General features: G+C 42.6%; 1 protein-coding gene across 1 annotated transcript in view; it reads right to left on the bottom strand.

Moving 5' to 3' along the window:
* Window positions 1–25592, bottom strand: part of LOC142572643 (neuroligin-4, Y-linked-like) — a 745917-nt gene extending 720325 nt beyond the window's left edge. The window contains exons 1-2 of the mRNA XM_075681902.1: window positions 25446–25592; window positions 11037–11393 (exon numbers count right to left, since the gene is read on the bottom strand). The gene's annotated coding sequence lies outside the window, so the exon portion shown is untranslated. The remainder of the gene's footprint in view (window positions 1–11036; window positions 11394–25445) is intronic.
* Window positions 25593–26414: the final 822 nt, after the last annotated feature.

Raw genomic sequence — 26414 nt, 5'->3', positions numbered from 1 at the left:
CCAATTTATTTACACGAGATTTCAAGAGATAGGCCAGTGCCGCGCTGCGCATTTCCTATTTATGCCTTCACGTTATTTAGCTCTATAACCATGTTTCATATTGTGCTTTCGTGTTCTGATGCCAATCGTTGTATGATCTTTTTAACAAAATGTAGAGCTGTAAATAAGGTACTAATTTCCTTTATTGAAAGTTAACTGCGAAGAAGCACTCAGTCACGCCAGTCCTGAAAATACACAGTGAAGTAATTGTTGGCACTGTTAGAAATACAGGTAATATGCGCTTCCAAATATAGATTTCACCTTTGACTCAGCAAGTTCAGTGTTCTTTTCCCAAAAAGCTGCTCTTACAGTACAAAACCATACTTGTTTCGCATGGGATTTCCAACATTTGCTTCAGTACTCGAGCACAGAACAAAAATTTTCCACTTTTTTGCTTTGACGAAAGATAGTGGCTATATCACGCCTTAATTGCAGCAGCACTAGTTAATTAACCACGTTTGCTACACTGCAACACATATTTCGGAAAACGCATTCTTCAATTTGTGGATGCTATAAATGACGCCCAAATGTTTCTTAGGTGTGGCTAGCAGTACAAGTGTTTTTTTTTCTCCTTTTATTCCCTTTACCCCTTTCCCCAGCAGAGGGTAGCCAGCCGGTACTTACACTGGCTAACCTCCCAGTCTTTCCTCCCCTTTGTCTCCTCCTCCTCCTTTAACTCTGATATCAAGACACTGCGCCTAAGGCGCTCAAACAACACTGCTTCGAACTAAAGCAGCAAAAGGGTTTGCTGAATGATAATATATATATATATATATATATATATATATATATATATATATATATATATATAGTGGATTGCTACTTCAGGTTTTTTTTTTTTTGCCAGAAGAGTTGTCCGCCTGGACATAGAATATCTATGAGGGAGTCATTTCCGCTCCCCTTCAAATGCCAGCGGGAATCAAAACAGGATTGTGAATGGTCAGACAACTGAGCGGGCTAGTGAGAATAAATGGGATTAATGGCGTGCCACATGTTATACATGCCATCAGTCTTATCTGTGTGGGTTGTGACGGGCTTCCGGCTCTACCTCACTTGACAGGCGGCGCTCGGGCACAGAAACTGCCCGAAACTCTTGCAGGCAGCAATCGTCTGTAGATAGCAAGAGCCCTCCTCCCTCTCCTTTTCGGCAGAATTGTTTCTTTAGAATCTGTCCTGCACAACATTGTCGATGGCAGTAAGTTTTAGACTCCGTATCTCCGCAACAAGTCTGGTTCTCACGGTAGCGTCAATGCGAACAAAACAATCACAGGGATGGAAGTTCTACGCATATTGCGCCATCTTGCGTAAAACCATCGAGCTGCACCAACCTGCGCCAAAACACTAATTTCGAATGAAGTCGCCAAATTTGGCAGGATGTGCGTTCTCAGTGTCAACCACACAGCCATAGTCATGCGTTGGTTAGCGCTTAGCCCTGCAATCCAAGCTTAAGCAATCCGTTTCGGAGTCAGCTTCCTGGGATTGTGCGTGTGTTTGGTGGCACAATTGTAACTAGGCAACAAGAAAACGAAAACCGTTTGTGCTATGCAATGCATTACGAATGTTTTATAGAAGTATTACGCGTTTGCGTATATGCGGACCGGCTAAAGATTATTTGAACTAGCTTTCATTTCAACGGGCAGTCGGGAAGGAAAGCTGCGCTGAACGAATGAGGTCGCACAGTCTGCACAGCGTGTGGCTCGCCAGTTTCGTTATACATTTTAGCAATCGATTTCGATTGGTACATCTTCGCCGATTAACGGGCGAACGCCGGGCGTACGTCTGACGTTGCAAATATATTTCGCACGTGCGCGACGACCGGTTACAGGGTTGACAGTCGGACACACTGACAAACGACCTGCTTGCTTTCGTGAAACTTGGTCACAAATATCCAACGGCAACCGCAATCGTCCCTCAGATGTGCACTCAGGCTACACAACTTTCTGCCCGGCCACACCACACAAAATCATGCTCTTGACGCAGCAGAACGCTAGTCAAGGATGTAAAGTTTCGTATTTAGTCAAACTTAGCGGCCAAGTTGTGGTCATAATTAAACTTTCGGCGAAACCCCAAACCTTCAGAATTGCGTTCGCGGCCACGATGTTCCCGACAGGCCTGCGCAGATCGAGTCAAGAAATTTTAATAAACCATTGTTCGGCGCACAAAATATCGGTTACTGCTTTACGCCGGTTTTATGGCAGCTGCGGCGGAACCACCAATAAGGACGAATAATCGAGCTTCTTCAAAATATAGGTCAACGACGCAGGCCAGAAATCCAGGGAATATTTTTCTCCCTTTATTGTTTTCAAAAATACCTTGGAGCTTTTTCTCGGCAAGCGATGTGAAATACAGACAAACGTGCTATGACCAGTACGTCAGCTTTGCATTTATTGCGCTATTCTGCTATCTTAAGTGAAGGGCGCCGACGATTAAAAATTACCTGAGGGCACTATACGCGAACGGCATTCCCCCTGCCTTGGCGAGTGTTCTCCATGGTGGCCGCTGTGAATATTTGTCGCTCATTGAGCACGAATACGTTTATTTAGCCACGTTTATAAATTTAGGTACGCGATGAGATGGCAATTAATGAGTAGCGCACGGCGGTTGAGAAATTACCGATAACAGCGTTTAAAACAACATAGGATTCATGAAGATTCTTTTTACGAAGAAGCAAAGACCGCGAAATAAATAAAAAAGCAAAAACAAGAAAAGACCTGCTGTCGCCGTGACAACGGTTCTGCGCACCAAAGATCGCATCAATATTTACGAAATCCTCGTCAATCTGGCCACTTGGAACAAGCGGCCGCGGTTTTTTCTCGCCGCGTATTGATACTTTACTGAACAAGTAAGGAAATAAAGGTTAGTTCATTCAAATGAAATAGTACTTGCTTGTTCGCACCTAAAAAAATCTCGACTAGCATTAACACAAGCCTATCAACATAGAGTGGGTACTGCTCAAGGAAATCCTTGCGTTATTTTTTGTGTTTGCCGCATTTAGTTGGCACATGCGATATGTAATTTAATATTGGTTTCTTGGAAACATGTATGGGTTTTCTTTGTAGCCTTATGTTAGTCAAGTGGATGACATGTCATAAATTTTGCTCGTCTTGCGGGCTTCCGTAGAATTGATGTGCCGTCACCTAATAGTGTTCTGCAAAGTCAAATAAGGAACACCTTTTTTTCCTATGTCTGCGTTTCGCATATACTGACCTTTACCAAGCTGCTCCAGAACGCGTATTCACTGCTCCAAAGCAGAAAATTCATGCTCCAAACCTGCTTAAAGTGCCAAATTTGCCGTTCCCAAATCTGCTCCAAAATTTTCTTGGCCGCTACCATCCCTGCAATCAGCTAGGCAGGTTTGGCTGAGGTATCGCGTAAAGAGGTTGAAAACATTTGCTTCCTGCCACCCTATTTTGCCTCTATACAGCACAATAATATTAATGTACAATTTGCGCCATGTTGTAGGATCCATTATGTCGGCTTCGAAAAAGCTGTATTCGCATGTTTCAGGGGTACGAATGTACATATGCCAGTTCTGTCCACTTTAAGTGCTCCATTAGGAACAGTTGAGTGGGGATTTTATTTCTTCTTTGTTTATTCACCTTTTACACATCTATTGGTTTCCTAAAGTAATTCATTCTGTGAAGAAGGAGAAAGACATGCGTTTTAGCGTCATCGCCAACGCCTCGCGACAGTTTACGGCACTCTGTCTTGGACACTGCTTCCAGCAACGACTGTCATATTTGCGCGCTGCAATAGATACCATTTCAATTTATCATTATTTACTCTGGCAATACAAAAGAAGAAAAAAAAAGCAGCTGGGGCTCTTAAAGTTTTTGTCTTCACAGCCTTCGATTTTGACATCTTTGATGCAACAGATTTTACATATGTCCTTCTGCCTGACGGATGTAAGAAGAACAATCCGCTTTACAGTATAGCTAGAGGTTTCTCCTAGTCTGGTAGTACAAATAGTAGCGCTCTCACACAACGTTCCCAATTCAAACGCAGAAAACCCGAGAACACAATTTGGAATTTGGCTGCCGCCGTACCTCAATAAAAAGAAAGAAAACATCACGTCTTTTTTTTTTGCGTCATATTCAATTGACAAACATTATTGAAAAAAATTGCTAATTTTTATCCACAGACTAGCATGAGAGGGCCACAGGTATGTCCCGAATGCACATATTCCTAAAGTACACATTTTGTTGCTGCGTTTACCAGGCTTTCTTCTGCTTCCTTTTCGAACGCCACTTCAGCTCATCTAACTGCACCTAATGGGGTTACTTTTAATGTCAGATGCCTTTAATGATCTCAAGCTTCAAGTACTTAGGATGTTGCTTCGCTGGAAAGCCGTTCACCCCGAGGCAGATATTGCTTCTCGGCCTCTGAAGTTATTCCCGAGAAATTACATTTGCCCTAGAAATCACAACAACCGAGAGGCCAGAACCTACATGGATACTGATTGCCGGCTATTGAAGCTTTGAGTATCAGAACTTTTCGCCTTGGTTGATCGAGACAGCGATTCACATAACTGATTGTGCATAAGTCTTCTTTTTCAGTTCTTCCATTCTAAGCTCGAATTCGGCGACTAAATGTGCGTCAGACATCGCTAAAGCCTTTCTACCAGCCCTCCTCGTAGCTTCAGATTCAACCGCTCAATTCAAAGGTGAATGACTCAGAGACGCAGTGTGTCTAACGCCACTTGAGGCAATCAGGAATATTGTAGCATTTTAATAAAATGGTCAGCTTGAAGATTCTTTAGAAGGATTTACAAGTTGTTAGTGGATGAAATGCAGTCCCCGAGGGAGGGATAAATAAGTACACATGTCAATATATATCCGATCGTACAATATATATGTAATCATCTCAAACTTGGCGGTCGCTACTAAGGCTTCTTCTTTCTGGAGAAACATATTTTTTTTATTCTTCACATTTCGCAGTCACTGGAAGACGGTATACTTTAACAAACACAAAAATAGATAATTGCCACCTGCAAAGGCACACACACACACACACACACACACACACACACACACACACACACACACACACACACACACACACACACACACACACACACACACACACATATATATATATATATATATATATATATATATATATATATATATATATATATATATATATATATATATATATATATATATATATAAGAATAAAAAATACTTTCTCCAGAAAGAAGAAGCATTAATGGCGACCGCCAAGTTTTAGACGATTAAACAAAATCTCATGGGCCAACTGTTGTAGACATTGCCTTACTAACTAAGCAAGCATAACCCACTCAAAGAAACACATGACCAGAGCCGCAAACCTAGCAAGCACTCGCCGTCACAACACTGCAGCCGAGGGGAGTAGTGCGCGTGCTTGACCCAGAGCGAAGCTTCCATGCTGCCACAAGTTTTATCCTTTACGTTGTTCCTGCGTCTCCATAACTCATCAAATCACTTGCCCTCCAATACTGAGCGTGTGGGAAGAAAGTGCGGGTGGACCCACAGCCCTTTACGGCTCGCCAGTGCCGCCTCGCATCAAGGAGGTTTTCCTCGCACTTCGGCATTGCACACCCGCAGCAGATCACGTTACCTCAAACACGCGAAGCGCTATAGGTCGCGTATGCGAACCGCCGCGCCGGTGACACGGGCTCGATCACGTGATCTCTCATATTTGGCGCGCGTTAAGACTGCGTTTATTAAGCCACAGCCTCCTCGGCTCGCTCTTGCACGCTTGCCCTCGACGCCGCAGTATGCCACGTGAACACGAACACGAGGAACACGGGTAGGTAGGCTGTGCTCGCTGTGCAAAGTGTGCGCAGCGGGCTGTCGCTCGGGACAGCAAGGCGGCGACAGCGAAAACGCACATGGAATTTCCTTTTAGTTGCTACATCATTAAAATGAACAAAAGCATAAAGGGAAAAAAACGTTGGCTGAAACGTTGGCATCACGTAAAGCACACATAACCTACCATACTATCTGCGTAGTGAGAGAGCAATACGGGAATGTCCACTCACAGCACAAGTTACTAAAACACCGGTACGATCACTGCACGAAAAACAAAGCGATAAAGAAGTTTACACGTACCGCATAATAAAGCACTATCATTTTTAAATTATTTTGTTTACTCTTGTTACGATGTCATGCACTGTATTAGAGCACTTGCAACAATTCAAGTATTCTAAAGCGATTTGTGAAATCAACAAACGGTTCAAAGAAAGATGGGAACCTGCAATGGTAAAAAAATAGACGAGAAAGCCTATGTCAACTTTATGCCTCTACCAAGGCCTTGAGCTTCAGCCTGGATTTCTTTCTTCGCCAACTGTTTATAGCTTTGGTATACGATTCAGTGACAAAATGAAAGTAATCAGAATGGGCTGCAATAACATAGCTTCATAACCATTAGTTACCAGCGATTAGGAAAACAACAGCGCATGCAAACTTCAGGGACTCCCCTTTTTTGGTTGTAATTCAGTCACACTATGCAGGATGCAGTCACAGGACGTGAGCTCTGGCATTGAAAAGTAGCCTTCTTTAGACAGGTTACTAGAAACGTTGAAACACACAGAAATTTGGGGTTGCAGGAACAGGCAGTAAGCTTTCTTGAACACACTTAGAACCACAAAACGTGAACATTTCCTGTGGAATATCGACATCGTTTCCATTCTGTTCTTCATCAGTCGCTAGTAATCTAGGGAAGTTTCAAATGCTTTCGCAATGTTTGCGCTTCAGGCTTGTTGAAGGCTCCGCTTCACTATTTCTCCTACAGCGATCCATCTGCGCTCCTTCTGGGCAGCTGTTCTGCTGGTGTTTTGGCAAGTCGGCGTAACGCCTGCCAAAGCAATACCTAATACATTTGTCTGTTTAACAAGTATCCCTTAGGCGACAAAAAAGCGATGCTCATCACATAGAACATAAAAGGAGACCTTTGTGCGATTTCATAAATGTTGCTCTTTTCGCAATAGTACCATATCATACTTGCTCTTTTACTGTATGATAGGTAGTTTTGTAATTAAATCCGTTCTATAACAATTAGTCGCTGAGGTAACAACCAAGCAATTGCTTAAATTAACAGCACCAGGCTAACCAGAGCTGCAGTAAGCAGACAGTCATTTAGCTATAATTGTGCACGCAGCTAGCAGGCAACTAGCAACTCGCATCTCTCACTCACCAAACAGTTGACCAATCGGTTAGTCTGGTGCATAGTTAGTCACGTAACTAACCGGCTAGTCTGTGAGTTGCAATAACTCATAAACATACTAGCCGTATTTCTACCACACAACACACGTTATGCAGTTATTTATTCGCCTACAACGTTACTAGTACTGTATTCGCTTATCAATCTCCTCTAAATCATAATACGAATAGTCACCTTGAGGAGATCATGTACCATATATCAATCATAAGGGGCACTATCAGCATTAATTGAAATGCGAACAAGAAATAATTGATCAAAGCTCTTTTTACGCGCAATTACATAGAAATTCGATGTGTGATACCTCTGTAACTGGGTTCTAAGCGTGCAATCCCAAGGGCACGTTTTGGAGTGAGATTTCAGTGAACTCGCCGTTACGAGTTTCAGTGAACCTGGAAATGGAATAGATTAGAGTAGTTTCGGAATTGTTTGCCTTTGATTTTACGCTTTGGTACTTCCCTTGACAGGTCGTCTTTTTATTGCCTTTCGCTTGCATGCTCTTCTTGGATTAAGGTAATACAACCGTGTAACCTACGACAACTTTGCGTACTATAAGTGCGCCGAACCTAAATGTGCGAAGTCTCCGATTTAGCAAGTCGGCGGTCATATAACCATTGAATAGAGATATTACGAGCGCGTGCATAATTACTTTGGGTGAAGGGTGTGTAAGATCGTACGGGCGTTATGTCACGCCACGTCCGCGCGTCGTCTCCCATGCTGCCTTCTTCGGTGTCACCTTTGTTACTGGTGCGCTCGTGGTCAATTGAAAGGCAAATTTACGACCAAGATGACAGAATACAACACTTACATCATGGCAGCGATTCTCTCAGACTAGGCCCTGCCCGTTTGTTTGTTACATACGAACGAAGGAACCGCCTTCGGCAGCGTTCACCACTGAATGCCTCTGGCACCGGAGCATTCTTCTTGCTCGCATAATCATTGGCAGCGTTAACAACGCGCTTATATGTCTTCTCTGCCCAGGCAAATGAAGTATATATACATCCGGAGATTGCATGTCAGTGCACAGCTGCTCTGGGTACGTTTAAGGTGCCCTGAGTGAGCTTGGGCATTAAAGAGCTCAAAGTCGCTCAGCCTCAAAACTCAGCATTAAAGAGCTCAGTTTGAGTCTCTTAGAATAGGCCTCACAGAAGGGTGCACCTGAGCTTGAATCAAGCCATGAGCCAATAGTATCGCATGGAGCTCTGCTGCTGTGTCCTATGTAAAGACAGCAGCATGGCCGTATACCGACTCATTCAATTATAGAGACGGATAGTTCAAAAAACTTCTCAAAGCACGCAAGGCCGCCTCCTGAAATCTGTCGCGCAGCAAGGAAATTAGGAAGAGGAATACCACGCAGACTCAAGAGCATCTAGTTGGTTACTGAGCCAAGCAGCTCCCCTGTAATATACCTCCTCACGTAATCTAGCTAACTCAGTCATGCGACCGAACGAATAAATAATCTTGTATTTCTTCATAAAAAATTTTCAACATGAACGAAGTGATTCCATCGGGGCCTGGAGCCACTGATGGAAACCTTAAAAAAATATGTAATAATTCAGACTTGGAAATTTCCTTGAAATCTTCCTTAATTGGTGATATCAGTGGAGCTAATGGAAGTTGCGACGAAAAGCGACGATCCAACCCTCTACCGATTACCTCCAATGAATCCTTTATTTCTTCGAACGACAAAACTGGGGATTCTTCATTTATTGGCCGTAGAATTATTTTCTTATCGCGCAGAGAGCTATATAATGCGTTTTTATGATTTGATTCAGAAAGAAATTCAAAATGCTAAATGTCATATTCATCCTTTGCCTTGAACACTATATACGTGTCTAAAAGTACCTGCATATGATTTATAACCCGTCCAGTTTTGAGGGCATTTATTATGTAACAGATTATTCCAAGCTGCCTTCCTTCACTTGTAGTCACGCGAACAAGCATCATTCCACCAAGGAGAAGAGTTCGTTTTAACTGATTCTACAACTAATTGAGATTTCTCCCGGGAATCTTTTAAAACATAACAAATGCTAAATGCTCTCAATTAGGACTAGCATCAATGGGAGAAGCCAAAGAGGATCACAAGAAATTTTTAAATCTACTGTATTTTATGAAAGTACGGACATTAGAAACTCAGGCGGTTACTCGACGAATGGTATAAAAAGTGACCGGTATATGGTCGCTATTGGTGGCATAATTAACAGTTGACTAGGCGAACGGGGAGAGGCTCGAGCTTGCAGAAGTGCAGAAGCAGCCTGACCTCTGATGAAAGTAAGTCGTCTTGAATTTACACATGTAAGATTGGTTTCCTGGGACCAATCCCACATGTGAGAGCCACTCTGGTCTGTTTTTAAATCCCATGTAATATGATGGAAGTTAAAGCCTCTCGTTGATAAAATATTCTTTGCACAAGTAGAAATTACAGTACCAAAAGGGAACGTGTCACGAACACCTGAAGGGAAATATGCATTGGCTATGAAAAATGTCCGACAGGCAGGAAGTATTGTATCTAACATTTGTATTTAAAACTCGCGGAACAAGAGCTTTAGAGCTATCTTTGGCTTATGGCAAAATCTGAATGATATCATTATAAGTAAACCACCCCCTCTCGAAGATCGATCTATTCGCAATGAGCTAAAATTATTTAATGAAAATTTCAATCTTGGGTAAGCCAAGTTTTTTATAAGATATCAGTACTTAGTTGAACGGTACAACATGTTAATTCGTATAATCAGCAAACATCGAACGATAGTTCCATTGCAATGCTCTCAATGATCCTATGTTAAGGATATAATTGCAGTAGAAAGGACCTTCTCCAAACTGTTCTTTATAACTTTACTGAGTGAGACTTGTTGACTTATTCTGAGGTGACGTAGAATAAGCTCTGTCCAGTAGAGACGCGCTATGTTTTTGAGCCCATGCATCAAGTTCAACGTCTGCGGAGACGTGCAAGTCTAGCGTATGCTGTTGGCCAGGATTCGATGAAGACTCGGAGATCTCGTGGCTGTTCTCAGAGAGAAACGCGCCATCATTATTTTTATGTTTCACTTCTCTAACAGGTGGCAGTTTAGAGGTGCCAGGAGCCATATCTGGTGTTATCCGCAGAAGATTAGCAATCTGAGTAATGACCACTTGAGATATGCATTCAGAGGTGCTGGCTATTAATCGCTTCATTGCGTTTGACATTGCTTTTTCAACTGCAGCGTCAACTGCCTGCGAATTTGTCGCACCTGTAAAAGAAGGCTGACGTGCTGTTACGCCAGCGTACCCGTGAGCCCTCTTCTCAACAGTAGCAATAGTTTCTCTTCTAGAACACCTCCTTTTGTCAATTATTCCTAACACCTACGTTTCTTGCACTAGGGCTGGATAGTTTGAATATTCAGTGGGTTGTGATCCACTACAAAGGCAACATTTTTCAGCTTGGGCCATACATTTACCATTAGAGTGACCCTCACTACATTTGCAGCATCGTAAATCAGATTTACGGATGCCAGTAGTATGGCCATCTCATCAGCAATTCCGGCATTGTAGGGGACGTGACACCAACGGATCGACTCTGAACTCCAAAGGCCACCCTTTAATTCCGATGGGCAAGAAGTACCGGCAAAAGTCACAATCACTGACTCAGAGGGGACTCTCCTATTATACACAATGCGATTGCAACAATAAAAAGCGACCACGCACGCCTGTACTGTAGCAAAGAGCTTCTCCGAGGTCTCAGATAGACTTAGTTGCGAGTCAACGCTACGCATGATGTCCTTTGTACATGCAAGATGTGGTGGTATATACGCACTCACCGGGATGGATGCAGACGAGGAAAGCTTCAGCAGGTCCCCTACACATGCATGGTCTGACGACCTGCACACTATCCCACCTCGACTGAACTGCCGGACATCAGTGATACACTGGTACTTGGGAGTCACCGCATGCACTTGTTCCTGGATATCGTTAAGGTTCTTCAACCTGACAAAGTCCCCACTCAACGGCCCCAGCGCTACGGCAATGCTGCTCACGCCGCTGAGGAGAAAGAGGTCTAGAGGTAGTTCATCATTTCGAAGAGACGCTGACCAAGGGAAACTGCGCTGTACATGAGAATTCCTGGACACCAGTGCGGTCTCAGATGTACCAAAATATAGAAAAGGGACTGCTTCAACCTAAAATGAAAAAAAGAAGTAAACAGAGTAATCAACAAAAGTACAGAAAAACTGCCCGATACTTAACCAACCCGTCCCTGAGAGCAAGCGAAGAGCTAGACCTGACACGTCAGCGACACCACCGTCTAACGAACAGCCACGTGTTCGACACCCAATGTGGCTTCTTCTTTCTCCACCTTTTTCACTACTGGGTTTTATTCTTTTCCTTCTTCGCGATTAGGATGACCTTGCACTATTACATTATGAGAACATAATATCCTTTTTGGTTTCTACTGACAAGCTAGAAAAGATATAGTAGCGCATGTATATAGTAGCTGCTAAGCACGAGGTGGCGGTATCGAATCCCGGCCACGGCGGCCGCATATCGACGGGAGCGAAATGCGAAAACGCCCGTGTACTTAGATTTAGCGGCACGTTAAAGAACCCCAGGCGGTCCAAATTTCCGGATTACCTCACTACAACGTGCCTCATAATTAGATCGTGGTTTTGGCACCTAAAGCCCCATAATTTAGTTAATTTTTTTTACGCAATATAGAGCTGGCTATTCCTTGTCCTATGAAACGACATTGTTATACACATATGCTCTTATGCCCTGTTAAATCTATGTATAGGCATAATATTCTTGTAGATATAACACATGTGCATATACTGTATTCTACCCATATTACACATAGAGTAGTCTATACACATACCGGATATTTTTTTTTTTCACTTCTTTTAGTACGAACAGATTCTTTTATTGCGTGGAAGATATAGCGCTATTCGACTTCATAAGCAGTGTTACCAGAAGAGGCACACACTACTTGCACCACAAATCGTAATGCCTAGGTAGCTAATTGAAAAGACTTACAAATGAACATTATAATTATTCGCTTCGGGGCATATCTTGCAATTGCGAAATTGAAGCAAAGGAACTGCTTGGCCATATTTGCTCACAACTTCTACGACTAGCACCGATTTTGAAATATGCTTCCCCAAAATCTGCTAAGAGATGCATCGGCGTTCCAGTTAGCATTGTCTAGGTTTGCTAGAGGCCCTACAAGCGGTGCTTATCAACCACTGCTTGTAGATTTTAAGAAAATTTACATGAGCAGAAAGCAATGAAAGTGCTACTAGTTTCTTAAGTAGACAGGTGTCTGTTAAAGTTTGTAGACTCGGTGGGCACTTTCACGCGTGCATGCAGGTAATACTCGCAATTCTCAATTAGATTTAAGTCCAACAAAAACCTGAATCCAGGCTTATATGCAGCATTCATAGGAACGTTCATAATTTCTGATTAAGAAGTGCGACAAACGCATTCTAAAGTTTAGAACAGCACCACTTTATTTGCAGCCTACGGACATTTCTTTGAAGTTATTGTCAGTATAGGTTTGTGCTTTGGTCTGGAATTTACCGCTTCTCTTAGAGAACGAGTCCAGGAGGTTTACCTTTTATTCCATCCGCAATGACGTGGCCAACCGCTATTGTTTCACAGTCAATGTGGTCACAAGTAGGTAGGCTTCTGTCATCGTATAGTCACTGTCGTTTCACGTGATTAGAAACTGCACCTTAGTGCTTTCTCCAAGATCGATTACTTCAAAAAGAAAACACTTCACTCAGACACCAAAAACTTTGTCGGTGATTTCTAGGAAATTTTCATGCGAACAACGTGCCAACAGACCACGAAGCCTACAGGACTCTAAGAACACAAGCTTTTCGGATACGTCTTTGAGCTGATCAACCTACGCGGCTTTTTTGGTCAAGCGAGTTCAGGGTTACTTCTTTGATGTTGTTGGACGCACGAGAGAAATGAATCTCAAGAAACACATCCTCTGAGACCTACAGCGAACATGCCAAATAAAACAGTTTAGCCAGTGCGCACTTCAGCCGATCTGACCCTTCATCCGTTCGAGTTGTGAAGAAGCATGACAAGCATGACCTTGCAGTATATGATTCTAAAGTCACATTTCGTCGGCGATACCTAATATGCAGTTTTTAGAGTGTAGGCGTCGGCGTTGGCTGCGTAGAGAGGGTGTGCTATGCGCGGGTGTGCGAGCGCGGGTGTGCTTAGGCGGTGCTACGTCGCATCAAATTTTGCATGGCTCGAATCAAATGCACGACTGCTCACGATCTCTCCTTCCGTCCGTAAAGCAGCAACGTACTTTTAGTGCATCCTATCGTTATATAATTATCCGTTCGACATGACAGCGTTTACGGGAATCATTCTCCAAAGCACAGACCACCAAGTTTCTCATGAATAACTCGGAAAGTGGCCCAAGAAGCCCTTCCCTGTCTTCGTGAAGCAAGACGTGTGATAATATGGCGGACAGGGACAACATTTGAGAAGAAACATGAGAGGAGAATCGCTGGCAATGAGTGGCACCGTGGGGGTGGCACTGCGAAATCGATGGAGTTGCGTGAGAGACTGGCATTTAAAGCAAGTGGGAAGGGCGGCCCTATCGACATCATTCCCCAAAAGGAGACGAGAATTTGCTTAAGAGATATTGATGGGCTAGTGGGTGAGCCATGATATTGAAGCAGTGCACTGAAAATTGACACGTTCACGCACACATGAAAAAGGACATACACAGGCACTGGACTGCAACTTCATACATATCTTCAACATATCTTCTCCTGAAATGTTCGAGCGATGAAACCGAACACGTTAACCCTTTAGGGCGCACCTCTAAGATCTTGTAGGCACTGTAATAATATTCGCAAAACAATAAATCCCTAACTTTAAAAGCGATGCCTTCATATTTATTTTTTCTTGGCCATGTCGCTTCACGGAAGTGGTTTCAGATTGATCTGGGTGAGCAGTATCATTGGGCTGTAGTGAATCGTAGCGGCGTTGTTCCTCTGCAAAAAGGGTGTCCTGAAAGTACGCAGCGTTCTCCGCTATTAGCCTAGAGCGAATTAAGAAACAGCACGAAAGATCAGTACCTGTATTTTTTTTCTTGCTTTGTAACCGCACTTGGGTATCGCTGGCAAGAGATGGTGTCTGTATGCCACTTAAAGAATACCAATCCAGTCTTCGCTGTGGATTATAAGCTGTGGAGAGCACAGAAAGTTACAGTCAAATAGACCCAATCTTTTTTCTTTTTTTCTTCTTACAGTTAAACTGCGTCCTCCTTACTCTTCGTACATGACCTATGGTTCAGATGACCGACTCTGTAGTGCGTTGTGCAACAAAAAAGGTTCATCTTCAATGACTCTTACATAACTTGATGTCGGCGTAGACAAGGACTACAGTCCGCGGATTAGGGATCCTTAGAACCACTCAAGGTCAAAGACACGAAAGTGCGCAAGTACGTCGCAAAAAAAAAACAAATATATTTGTGCCCGTCAGCTACTGCTCACATAAAATAGGTTGAAGGACACATTTACTGATGTCCCGCGGTAGTCTTTTTTTTCTTTTGTTTTTATCGTCCACTTATCATAGATCCATGATAGCAACATATATATTTGTTGCAATTGCGGTAATGTTATTTGCGTAATCACTGAGTAATTCCTTGGAAAACAAGGTCTGCAGCCTGGACGCTTACATGTGTAGTAACCGCGGTATTGCTCTCCTGCGTGTCAGCTATTCGGCAAAAAGAGCAGCAGCAGCAGCACCCACCCAACCAGCATCCACGGTCAGAAAAGTCCGGGGAGATTCACAAAGAACACTTCGCTTTGAAATTGCTCGCCCTCTGGGACATGTTTAATGCACCATAGAGATTACGCGCCCGCTTGGCTAATCAGCGGAACCTGGAACTTCCTTAATAATTACAGGCTCCGAGTTGGCGGTTCATCATTAAATAACTGCGCGAATAAGACATTTGCCTTCCCTAAAGAAATGTTTACAAGCTAACACGCTCCAATACTGAAACATTATTCTTACCAACAATCTTTTAGTGTCAGAACTTTTGCCCGTTCTGTAAGAACCGTTTCCCACTCTTTATTGGTAACCTTCAAAATGCATTTGGCGAGTGCGTATATATTTGGATAAATCATAAACCGAAGCTACTTTACGTGTGTTAAGTGTTAAATGAACACCGCACAGACAGGACATATGGTTTGTGCCCCTTGAATTCTGACGTCATGCCGGATGGCATGACGTCAGACGCGGGCGAAGCTGGCGAGGACGCGGGCGATGCTAAAACAACCATCTTGTTTCCGAAACATGTTTTTCTTCTTTTCCTTTTTTTTCTTTGCGATTACACGTTATTTGACGAGTAAAAGTGTGCAGGCGTCGCAATGTCAAAGAAGAGCTTCATAAAGGGCGCTTATTGATGCGAAACCTAGAAATTGCATCGACCAGCAAACGGCAAAGTCCTTCAAGCTTTGTGCAAGTGAAGGCACTCTTGACTGAACTGTATTGGTATACGGATAGAATTAATGATAGCCGAGTGACGCTATTACAGAAGGCGCCGAGCCACCTGTAAGCGCCCCAGAATGATAGAAACCTTGTGTATGAGGTGCCCTGATTAGATAACACTATATCAACATACCAAGAAGCTCAAAGACACTGCATGCTTTCCAAACGCTGCACAGATGCCATAAATAGGTGGAGGGAATGGGCACAATGTGCAGGAACAGTATAGGTTATTTTGGTGCCCGGGGCAGCGAGGCAGAGCAAAACGTACGAAGGTGGTGGAAACCACGCACGATCCTGCACTGTAAAGTTTAATCATATTTTGTTTCAATGACCCTAAACTCCTCTGATTGTTCATCGAATAATAAGTGAGACCGTGAAACTGAATAACTCGAGAAAACGTGAAAGGCCAGCTGCGTCTCTACTTTCATTGCTAGCATTTTTTAGCCAAGTAACCAAATTGTGTGCTTAAAAAATGGGAAGAGGGAGAAAAAGATTGCACAAGCGAAGGTACAAAAGGCGCCTTATTAAAAACAATGCTAACATTTAATTTCGGAGTTCATTTTTGATTCAGCAGTAACGTAAATTTCTCGTGAATTGTTATGACTGTGGTGCTTATGCAGGTTGTTCCATAGCCTTGTAAATGCATTGGGGAGCACCTTGAATCCGGGGCAACATCCTAGGCACTCCCTAGGCATCCTAGTCCCTCCCTACCAACTGGGCCTCTGTGGCAGAATAGGTGTCAAGTTACCGACCTCATTGCTAGACTGAACAGCTTCCCACTCGACAGAGTGGCTCCGTGCAGGCACTTTCGTAACTTGCATCGAGAACTCTCGCGCTTGTTGAAAACGCTTTCTTCGTGCTTTCTCTCCTCGTTATAACGAGCAGGGCCTTACAAAACAGGCTGTTGAGTGGGCGTCTATTGGGAATTGGTCGGTTCACCATTAAGGTAATCTCCGGGACCCGACAAGAAGTCAGTGATTCCTGGCAAAGGATATAAGAGGATCGTCGGATGCCACGTGTGTTCCTTCAGCTCCGCGACCTTTGTGTGAATTACGTGCGAAAACCACTCACTCGTGAATTTCTTGGTGCAAAATTTTAAGCGCTAGCCTTTTTAATTATTATTATTATCATTTGTTGCTTATTGTATATACGCACGTCATCATTAGCCTTGAAAAGTTCTTTGAGCCACACACTCGTGCCATCGGCAACACATATGAAATCTTTTGACTGATTATAATCTACTAGCCAAGAAAATTTTCTGACCATTGGCTGTATCGAAATGTTCAAGTGCTTTTGTTAAGTTGCAAAGCCTTGCCTTGTGACTGACAACTGCGCGCTGTGATACCGCTCAAAAGCTTTAACTGTGCAGTCAACATTGAATCTGTGGCCTTCATTCATATAACTAATCACGAAAGACTGCCGAATTTAATTTACCAATCAACATGTCCGCAATGAACGACACACACATAATGTCTGCCGTGTTGGTTACCTGGAAGCTATTCATGCTCTGTCCGCTTCCCTCACTGCCTAGGCTCCGTCTTCACTCTGACGTTTGCAGAACGCTGTTGCCATGTCCCGCGTCACTTCCCTTACAGCGTCTGCACAATATATTTGTCTTCTCTAATACCTTAATTACTCCACTAGATAGTAACACCAACTTGAATAATTTGATGTCTTTGAACATTAGCGATTCATATTTTCAGTTCTTTAAATTTCTGTACGCCAAATATTATTTCTGTATTGCTTCCTGTTTATTTAGACGGCCACTCAACGTTGGCGGAATGAGTCTATCGATATTAAGACAGATGCGGCTTCATAAAACTTTACTGCTGGTTGCAATAAAATTTTTATTATGCGAGTGACTGCGAGACATAAAAGCAGTAAGGATTTTTGTTGTGACATCTATTTGCGTGAGGCCCAACAGGACAGCAAATTCAAAATAAAGAATCCTTGAACTTTTCTGATATTCAAGCCTGAAACTATCTTAACACGCATTATAATGGTTACGAAGCGAACATGCTTCCTACAGATCTCCCCAAAGGAAACCAAAACATGATGGTGTGATCCATTTCAACACGCGATATGAACGTTATGTGCGCTAGAAGCCAGACGAGAAGGTCAGGTGTAAAGGTCGCCTGTGTGGGTGATTGCGCGAAAAAGCAGCGTCGCGATCAATAAGGTGGAAATAAATGCTTTCCCACAGCACGCATGCTTATGTGACCGAGCACGCCTTAGAAGGATGGCATCGACTTGACTTATCATATACTGGAAGCGGCATGTATGTTACGTAAGCGAGACCTTTGAACGTAGGTGCAAAGTGTCCGCGCTTGAACGTATAACAGCACTTCCCAAAAAGACTAAAAATGATAGGCAACTGGCCGACTAGTCTACTCAGTTATTCGTTTCAAATTAGTTACTACTATTGCAAATTATTCGTTTGCAGAGATAGATACTGATAGACAATTTAAAACAGGGAGTGCTATTTCGTATGAAACGTATTTATTGATCGAAATGTTCTCTGCTATTGCATTGCTGATCATTTGATGTAAAATGAGTTATAGAGAAACTTGCAAAATGGTACATGTGCTGCTTCATATACAAACCGAAACTATTTTGCGAGACTGTAGAACCAACGTTGATTTTGCTATAAATTGCGCGAGCTCTTTTTATAAGCCGCGAAGATAGCTGTTTAATGAGCTTGAACAGCTGTCTGCATCGATGAAAGGTGTTTGAGTCTAGCGAAACGTAATCATTCACCGTATCAGTTCAACATAGTTGTTTCCGAACAAAGGCGCGAGTAGTTTCTCAACAGATGTCGCTAATTCGGTAGAAAAAAGGACTCTATAGATAAAAAAATCAAGATTAATCACAAATGCCACCATATTCTTTAGAGTGGGGTTACGCATTCCGCTTTCTATTCCTTTTCGGAGGGTGTCAAATACAGGAAAACAAAACTTCAGTTCACTTCGTTGTTGTACAAAAAGTTATTAGGCGAGGTATATCAAATACCTAATGAATATAAACTGTGCCGCAAAACATTTCAACGGAAGGCTCTAGCAAAACGTCACTAAAGCATGCAGCTTTTCCAACGGTTGCGAGTAAAGAGTGTTAATGATACGAAAAATGTCTTGCATTGATTAGCACAAAACACAGAAAGCCAAACGACGACGAAAATTAGCATCCTCCCTCATGTTCGAAATATTCCGCACGTTTTTTTTTTCTCATATTATGTTACCTAAAATGAAGTTGAATGTTTCTTCTTGTGTGGGTTTGTTTTCTCATCATTTCTGTGTGTGAAAGTGGGAGAGGAGGGTGGAGCAGAACCTTTTATAGATTATTACATATTACCTATTGGACAAATTGTCTGCCATAATTCATGATCGCGTTGTCACCGAACTCTCTATCATATCTCATTACTATATTGTCAACCACACAGAGATGAAGCGTCGCACACAGGAGGACTTGTGTCTCAAACTCGGCTGGTGGGAAGGCGAAACATTTCACATCAAGAACCATTGCCTGGGTGAGTTTGCTCTCCTGCAAAAGCTGTTTCGGGCATGCTTTTTAACACGAACGCATGGCCACACCTTCGTCGCGAACGTCTTTTCTTTTTTCTTACGCTTCTCTGACATTCCTTGGTGTTGTCATCGAAAAGACTAGTAGTGACAGATAGATAGCATACTGCTTAGTGAAAGCACACAAAGTTGGGAATGTTGGTTACATAATCGTGGCAGGACTGGAAAAAGCAGAGCGAGAAAGAATGTAGACAACGGCATAAAGAAAGGAAGACGAGCGCAGCACTAATAACTTAAGGAATGAAGTTTACTGAATCGACCGACGCAGGATGCATATACACAAAAGGCAACATTTAAATCATATAGCTGCGCGTACGGCGCAAATTACGCAATACAGGCGAGAAGGTTAATAAACAACATTAGAAATAAAGCATACGTATAATCATGCTGTTTGGTCCCTTTGTGTCTGCTGTTTTTCATGCTGCGTTGTGTCTTTCGTATTTTCATTTTTTCTTTCATTTTTGTCTGTTTGTGGAGGTTGCATCGTGTTCAAACCAATATAATGCTGCATGCTCTGTATATGTGTTCTGCGCCGCTTCAATAAATTGCAGTTGCTTGTACGGTACCTTTGTCCTTTTCTCTGTCCCTCTACCTTATCTTCCCATTCCTTCTTTCCAGTCCCTCAGTGAAGGGTAGCCAAGCAGACGCATTTGTGGTTAACATCCCTGCCTTCGCTCTTTATTTCCTAGTCCTTGTCTTATACGTTTATTTTTATACGCATTGTATTCTTTCTTTCATTTTCCAGTTTAGCTGTGCTGTGTAAACACGGTGTTCTGTATGAAGGTTACTAGTGCCTAGGAAAAAATTAATTTCAAATTCTAAGTGAAGCGAATAATGATGAATGTATCCATGACGAATATTTCGAATGAAGTGCGACATTCGAGATTTTTAGAAATATGGATGTGCGTTAAAATGTTACTGCCCCCAAATATGCATTTAGAAAACTGCGAAAGGCACTAAAAAAGTTAGTTATTCAATTTTGCTTAATTAGTCTACTGAAGCTCACGTTACTAGCAGCCAAGTACGTCCGCCTGGCTTAGGAACTCGTCTGCAAGAACGCCACGTTTTAGTTTCTTTTTTTTTAAATCTCTGTGTTATAAAAAAAGACGCCCTGTATATTACATCGCCCTGGTAGGGCTTCGGGTAACGGGGGTTTATAATGCAATTCAGCAGCAGCAATAAACAACAATAAATAATTTTAATGAACATAAAAGAAAGTATACATACTGTCACATGCGCTATATGTTGGCTGCTGGCAATAATAAACATAAAGACGGCAAGAATAACCAGGTAAGCCTTTAGCCCTCTTCACCCGGACAACTGTATATTGTCTAAATTTCAATAAAGTCAAAGTCAAAGCAGACTAGGGTAACAAATACAATAATTCGTGAAAATCATTGCAGAGTGTTAACAAACAGTTGCATGGAGATTATACCGAAAATTGCCATGATCTGATTTGATAACACCGCCGATAGCTTAGTTAGCCGCAGATATAGCTTAACTAACGTCATGATAATCTGTCGAGCCTTTTTTCTACACAATCTTTAGTGCACTGACACCCTGCTCGACACCCAATCGTCGCCTATTGACGCATTTGTCATCATCGGCCTCAACGCAAAATCTTGGTGTCGCCAATCTGGTCGACCTTCCTTATTATTTATTTATTTACTTGTTTGTTTGTTTGTTTGTTTGTTTGTTTGTTTGTTTGTTTGTTTGTTTGTTTGTTTGTTTGTTTGTTTACAGTCTTCTGAATCCGTGAATTAGTTCTAATTGGAACGACGCCAGGGTACTCGATGCTCTAATAAAGTGCAGTGCACTAAACAATAGTCAGACAGGAAAACACGAATCATACTAAATGTCAGCTTAACAATTACGAACGAACTCCACCAGCAAAACCACTGTGCACCTTTCTCTGTGCCTTCGCGCTCCCAAACATTGTTCCCGAGAAACGCCGACAATGAAAGACATTCGAGTATCCGCCGTGACGTCACGGAAATTAGCAAATGTAATTGACTGGTGCATCTTCACAAATTGCTTTGAGCTGGACAGCGGTGAGTTTGCCATTGTATTCTTTTGTTTTTCGCCGAGAATATTTGGGACGCATTCGTAATAGTTAAGTAGACTGGCTTGAAGGCGATGCCTGCTAAAACTGAGCATTGCGTGATATTTATTTTTCAGTGCTTATTTATCCCTTTCTGTTGCACATTTGAATCCGCAAATAGGTTTTGCACAACATTCATAGTACACATCTAGCCCCCACAAGGGAGTGGTTAGAGATCCACTCCCTTGTGGATCCCAAGCGGTCAACCCATTGCGTCAACCTTCCCGTCAACTCATTGCTTCTTTCCGTGTTTCAGACCTCCTAAAAGCTATTGAAGAGGAGTTGGGATGCGAAGATCCAATTCTTCACACTACGAGAAAGCTTATAACATCTTCAAAGGCAATCCAAAGTGTGAGTGTGGGGTTTTAGTGAAGGATATTCGCATTTAACTCACAGAGGGCAAGCAGCATTGTCTTATTTAAATACTTTTTTAGGTCCCAGTGATAAGTTCCCGCACCTGCTGATTTCATTAGCATTTCCTTCATGGTTTACGCTTCAAATAGTTTTGTTATCTGAGCTTATGCTCACCTAATCTTGTCAACTACTATGGTGGTCAGCTGAAGCATGTTCTAAAAATTTTAGTAATCGAATTTTTGAGTGCAAGTAAAAAGAATACATTACTGAACCTCTCAGCAACTTCTATTCGAGAATTAAAAAATCGATATTTTCCAGAAATGCACTTTGTTTTTTTAGAAAACGTGATATATTTTTTTACAGATTGCACATGTTCTTTTTTTCTTCTCCTACTTGCTCCTGCTCTTGTGACTGTTCTTTACATTTTACGTAAACCTCTTTATTGCAGGACTTTCTGCCGGTTTTAATCCATTCTCAAGAAAATCCATGCATATTCCGGGCCGTTCTCAGGTAAGCTTTATCGAATGATTTCTTCGCTAGTAGAATCGGGCACCCATTGAAGCATTATAATAGTTCACAAGGGCGCATGTGTTTCTTTAAACTATGAGGAAAGTAATGAGACACATTCTTACAGTATGACCGATAACCAATGGTAGACATTCATTAGAGGGCGCATATCAAGCGAGTTACACAATTAATGTTATCTAATTATGTTCACTAAGGCTGGTAATAAGTTTTAATTAGGCTTGCAACAGTGTATCGCTCGTCCTATCGGCGCATCTTGGCTCGTGTGCAAATGCATGCAACAGCAAACAATAAAAAAAGAAAGAAAAAAGAATGCAAACGTATACTTAAATAGCATGCTCCGGCATCAAAGAGAAAACTTTCATGTGAGAACGACAGAAGTTTGAACAAGTTGGTGGAGATTCATGTTACTGAAAGACAGGCGCACAAACACGCACGCAAGAGGGAACAAAAGACAACGCAAAGCCCGACTATCAAGTGAAAGGTCGCACAGTGACTGAAAACACTGAAAACATATATGTGCATAGTCGAGAGAATGTAACGCAATCTTGTCAATTGATTGACACGTGCGGGCACTCCGGCATCTGTCGCGAATGCGCTCACGTGTCGGTAATCGACGCGTTGGCGCCGTCTTTCCCTGAGCATGCGCACATAAATTATTGTACTCATTCCTTTCCGCAACCATGCGACCTCTTTCAGTTGATAGTGGATGTGTGTGTTGTCCTTTTCGTGCCTTCTTGCGTCCTTGATTGCACGTCTGCCTTTCTGTTTCACGTGAGTGATGCAAGTTAGTCACAATCTCCTAGATTCGATGGCTATTTCCAGGACTACTGAAAGTGAATTTAAAAAAAAAGTGAAGCGCTATTTTACACGAAGGCACAAGGGAAGTTCAGTTTGCAGGTTTCAGGTCAACTTGAAACACAGCATTAGGTGTAGTTAGGCGGCATAAGCTCAGTCTTCACAGTTTTGCCCTCCCCTTAATGTCATCTCTTAATGTCATCTCTTAAATTGCTGAACTCTTAAGACAGTTTACAGAAGTTTTAATCCGGAAAGTATTGTCGCGTATGTAAAACTGCATTGACCTGACGGTCTACATGGGAGCTGTGTCACCATCTGGTCGTCAAGAAACCAGGTAAGTCCTCAAGGATCCCCTGGTCTGACTACTCGTAGGACATTTCATGCGGCTTCAGTAAAAGAAGAAGAGAGAGAGAGAGATAATTACGCTGTATGTGCTGATTTATTAATTTAGTTAGAGCGAAAATTTCATGCAGCTAGTGTTCAAAAGCCAGCTGCCGGCAACTATGCTTAGTGAGGCTGCCAGGGCAGCCATGTGGTGCTTCAAAATAAATTGAATATGTATCATCTTAAAAACAGGAACGCTTCTAACTTAGTTTTCGCGTAGTAATGTAACGAGCTTTATCGTCTCTATTCAACGTCGTTTTGTGCGTCTGAGCGGTTTGAAAAGTCCTGGCTCCAGTGAACGATATAAATTGCCGCAATTTTCCATTCTTGACATCACAAAAGAAGAAATCTCTTATAGATCCACGCGCCACCTTTAGTGTCTGAATACGTATTATGACGTGATCAGCGTAGATCTACCAGAAGGAGTCTTGACGTTACAGAGGGGTCTGCACTTTCCTTTGCTTCTAAGCACACGGGATTTAGACGATAGCTGAAGTAGTCCACAATACTTTACGACCTGTGCTCAGTTCAATTAGTTGAAAAGCTATCCAGTAGTCTGTATTGTTTAAGCTTGCTGGAAACGCCAAGAAATTACTGTCGGAAGTCTTGTATGCCTGCGGGGATTTTCCACCCAAAATTTTGAACGAGGGTTGTCAGACAGAGGCAATGCTTGTAGTGCAGAAGGAGGCCTGATTCTGACAAGTGAGGGGACAATCGAACTGATTCCAGCACTCGAATTACATAAATCATTTGCGGGATTGTTTTATTTACCGATACTGCCATCTTGCATAGCAAGAAATTGTAAAAGTGAGTACATATATGTTTTCAGTCATCTGAAGACTACATCTTAGATGCAAAAAAAATAAAGAAAACAAACTACATAGAGAAAGCAATATCACGAAGAAATAGTTGATTAATGAACATAATTAGGCAATTGATCGGTGAATTCATCATTCGATAATTCGTGCAAGGACCCCTCAAGGTCACTCCAAATCGCAATTGTATGTGGAACAAAGGAATACCTGAAACAATCAATCGATGATTTCAAAGGAACAACGTTAAGACGATAGCATCTTCTAGTGAGCCGAGACTAGGTGGCTTTGACCGAGAAGGGTTAGTGAAAACAATAGGTGCATTGATATAGGTTTACCCATTAGCAGAACAACGCGATCACAAGTGCATCTATGGGCCGAAGGTTTTAGCAGCAGCTTATTAGCATGTGTTGTCTAATGGCTTTCATTTTCTAAATAGCGTCAAGCGTGTCTGTATCTTTGTAATGATGTGGCATTCGCAAAACCGACGCGTACTTACGTAGAGGCCTTATTAGTGATGTGTATGCCGTTAATATACATTCTTTAGTTGCATCTCTTTTTAAGATACCCAATTTTCACAACGCGCCTTATTGGTTATGCATTTAATGTGAGCATACCATTTTAGATCAAGGGAGAAAGTAATACCAAGATATTAGAACGTATGGACGCATGCAAGCTTGCGCGCTTTATTAAAATATGTAAATTGAAATGCTTGTTTTTCATTTGAAAAGGTCATTGAAACAGTTTTATTGTAATTAAATTACACTTGCCACGTTCTGCTCCATTCGCAAAGTGGGCGAACACGCGTAATTACTTCCGTGACTGGTAGTACTGACGTCTCAAGCCTATTTAGTCTTTCTTCGATGCAAGCAAACTTGGCTGTGCAAGAAGATATCCAGGAACAAATTTTCTTCTGTCCTGCGAGCAACTGCGATAGTGTTTCTTGTAACTTGCCGGAACCAGGATTGGTCTCAACGTCACCAAATAACAGCAACAAAATTCCACGGACAGATAAAACTAATAATGCTCTCATCAGTGGGCCAGGTAGCAGCACTACACATCAACCATCATTTCTATAACAAGGGAAATCGTATTTCGGGCCTACCTGAAATACAATGAAGACAAGTTTAAACCATATACTCATCATGCCGCCGCAAGACCCACCGAAGAGCGTAGCGTCCCTCCTCGGCTTTATAGCACGACGTAAACGATCAGGTGACGCTGTGGTAGTACTCCATGCGCAGATGGGCTCGCCAAAGGTGAAGCCACGCCGGTCGGGTGCTTCAATCCAACGACGATGCGGAGCTCGTATCACATCGTCCGATCTGGCGGTTCCGGGTAACTTCTTGAAGCATGGGCCAGAGGGATCATGGGCAGAGGTCGCAGATTCCTGAAGACGTCTGGATTCGGCGCAAGCGGCAATCTGAAAGACAGTGCAGACAAGCTTAAACCATGTGCTCATCGTTCCGCCTCAAGACCCACTCAATGTACCAGATATCAATTTTAGGTTGAATGAATCTATGAATGCTGGGGTTTTACGTGCCAAGAGCACGATTTTATAATGAGGCAGGCCTTAGTGGGGGACTCCGGATTCATTTTGACCACCAGGGGACCTTTAACGTGCTACCAATGCACGGGCGTTTTTGCATTTCGGCCGGGATTTGATCCTGCGACGTCGTGCTTAGCAGCGCAGCACCATAGCCGCTAAGCCACCGCGGCAGGTAATATTTAGGTTGAACTCACTTCGTTTATTGTAAAAACATCTTTGCATACTGCTTCAAGGAAGTTCGCCCCGAAATGGTTCTATCTTAAGAAGCATGTATTTTTCTATGCGGAAACTTATTTGCGTTCGCACCTACGGTTCCAGTTAATGCGCTTAGCGTGCGCCTAGATTTCCATGGTGTAGTTTCGCAGTGATTCAATGGCATGAAGCTGTAGGCCACGGCACAGGCATGCTCTTTGGTACGTGTAAACTGCATCGCACTCACAATGCATCACAAAAGCTCCCACTTTCATGTGATATAAAAATGCGCAAACTCGGTGTCCCCAATGGACACCGTTTGGGGCGCGTTTCATTCGCCGAGCACAGTACATTCCTGAAACAAGAAAACCCGAATGACTGCTGCTGGCGCC

This window comes from Dermacentor variabilis, chromosome 2 (genome assembly GCF_050947875.1).
Source record: "Dermacentor variabilis isolate Ectoservices chromosome 2, ASM5094787v1, whole genome shotgun sequence".
In the NCBI taxonomy this organism is placed as follows: Eukaryota; Metazoa; Arthropoda; class Arachnida; order Ixodida; family Ixodidae; genus Dermacentor; species Dermacentor variabilis.
Note: the sequence above shows the minus strand (reverse complement) of the source record. Positions and strands in the feature narration are given on the sequence as shown.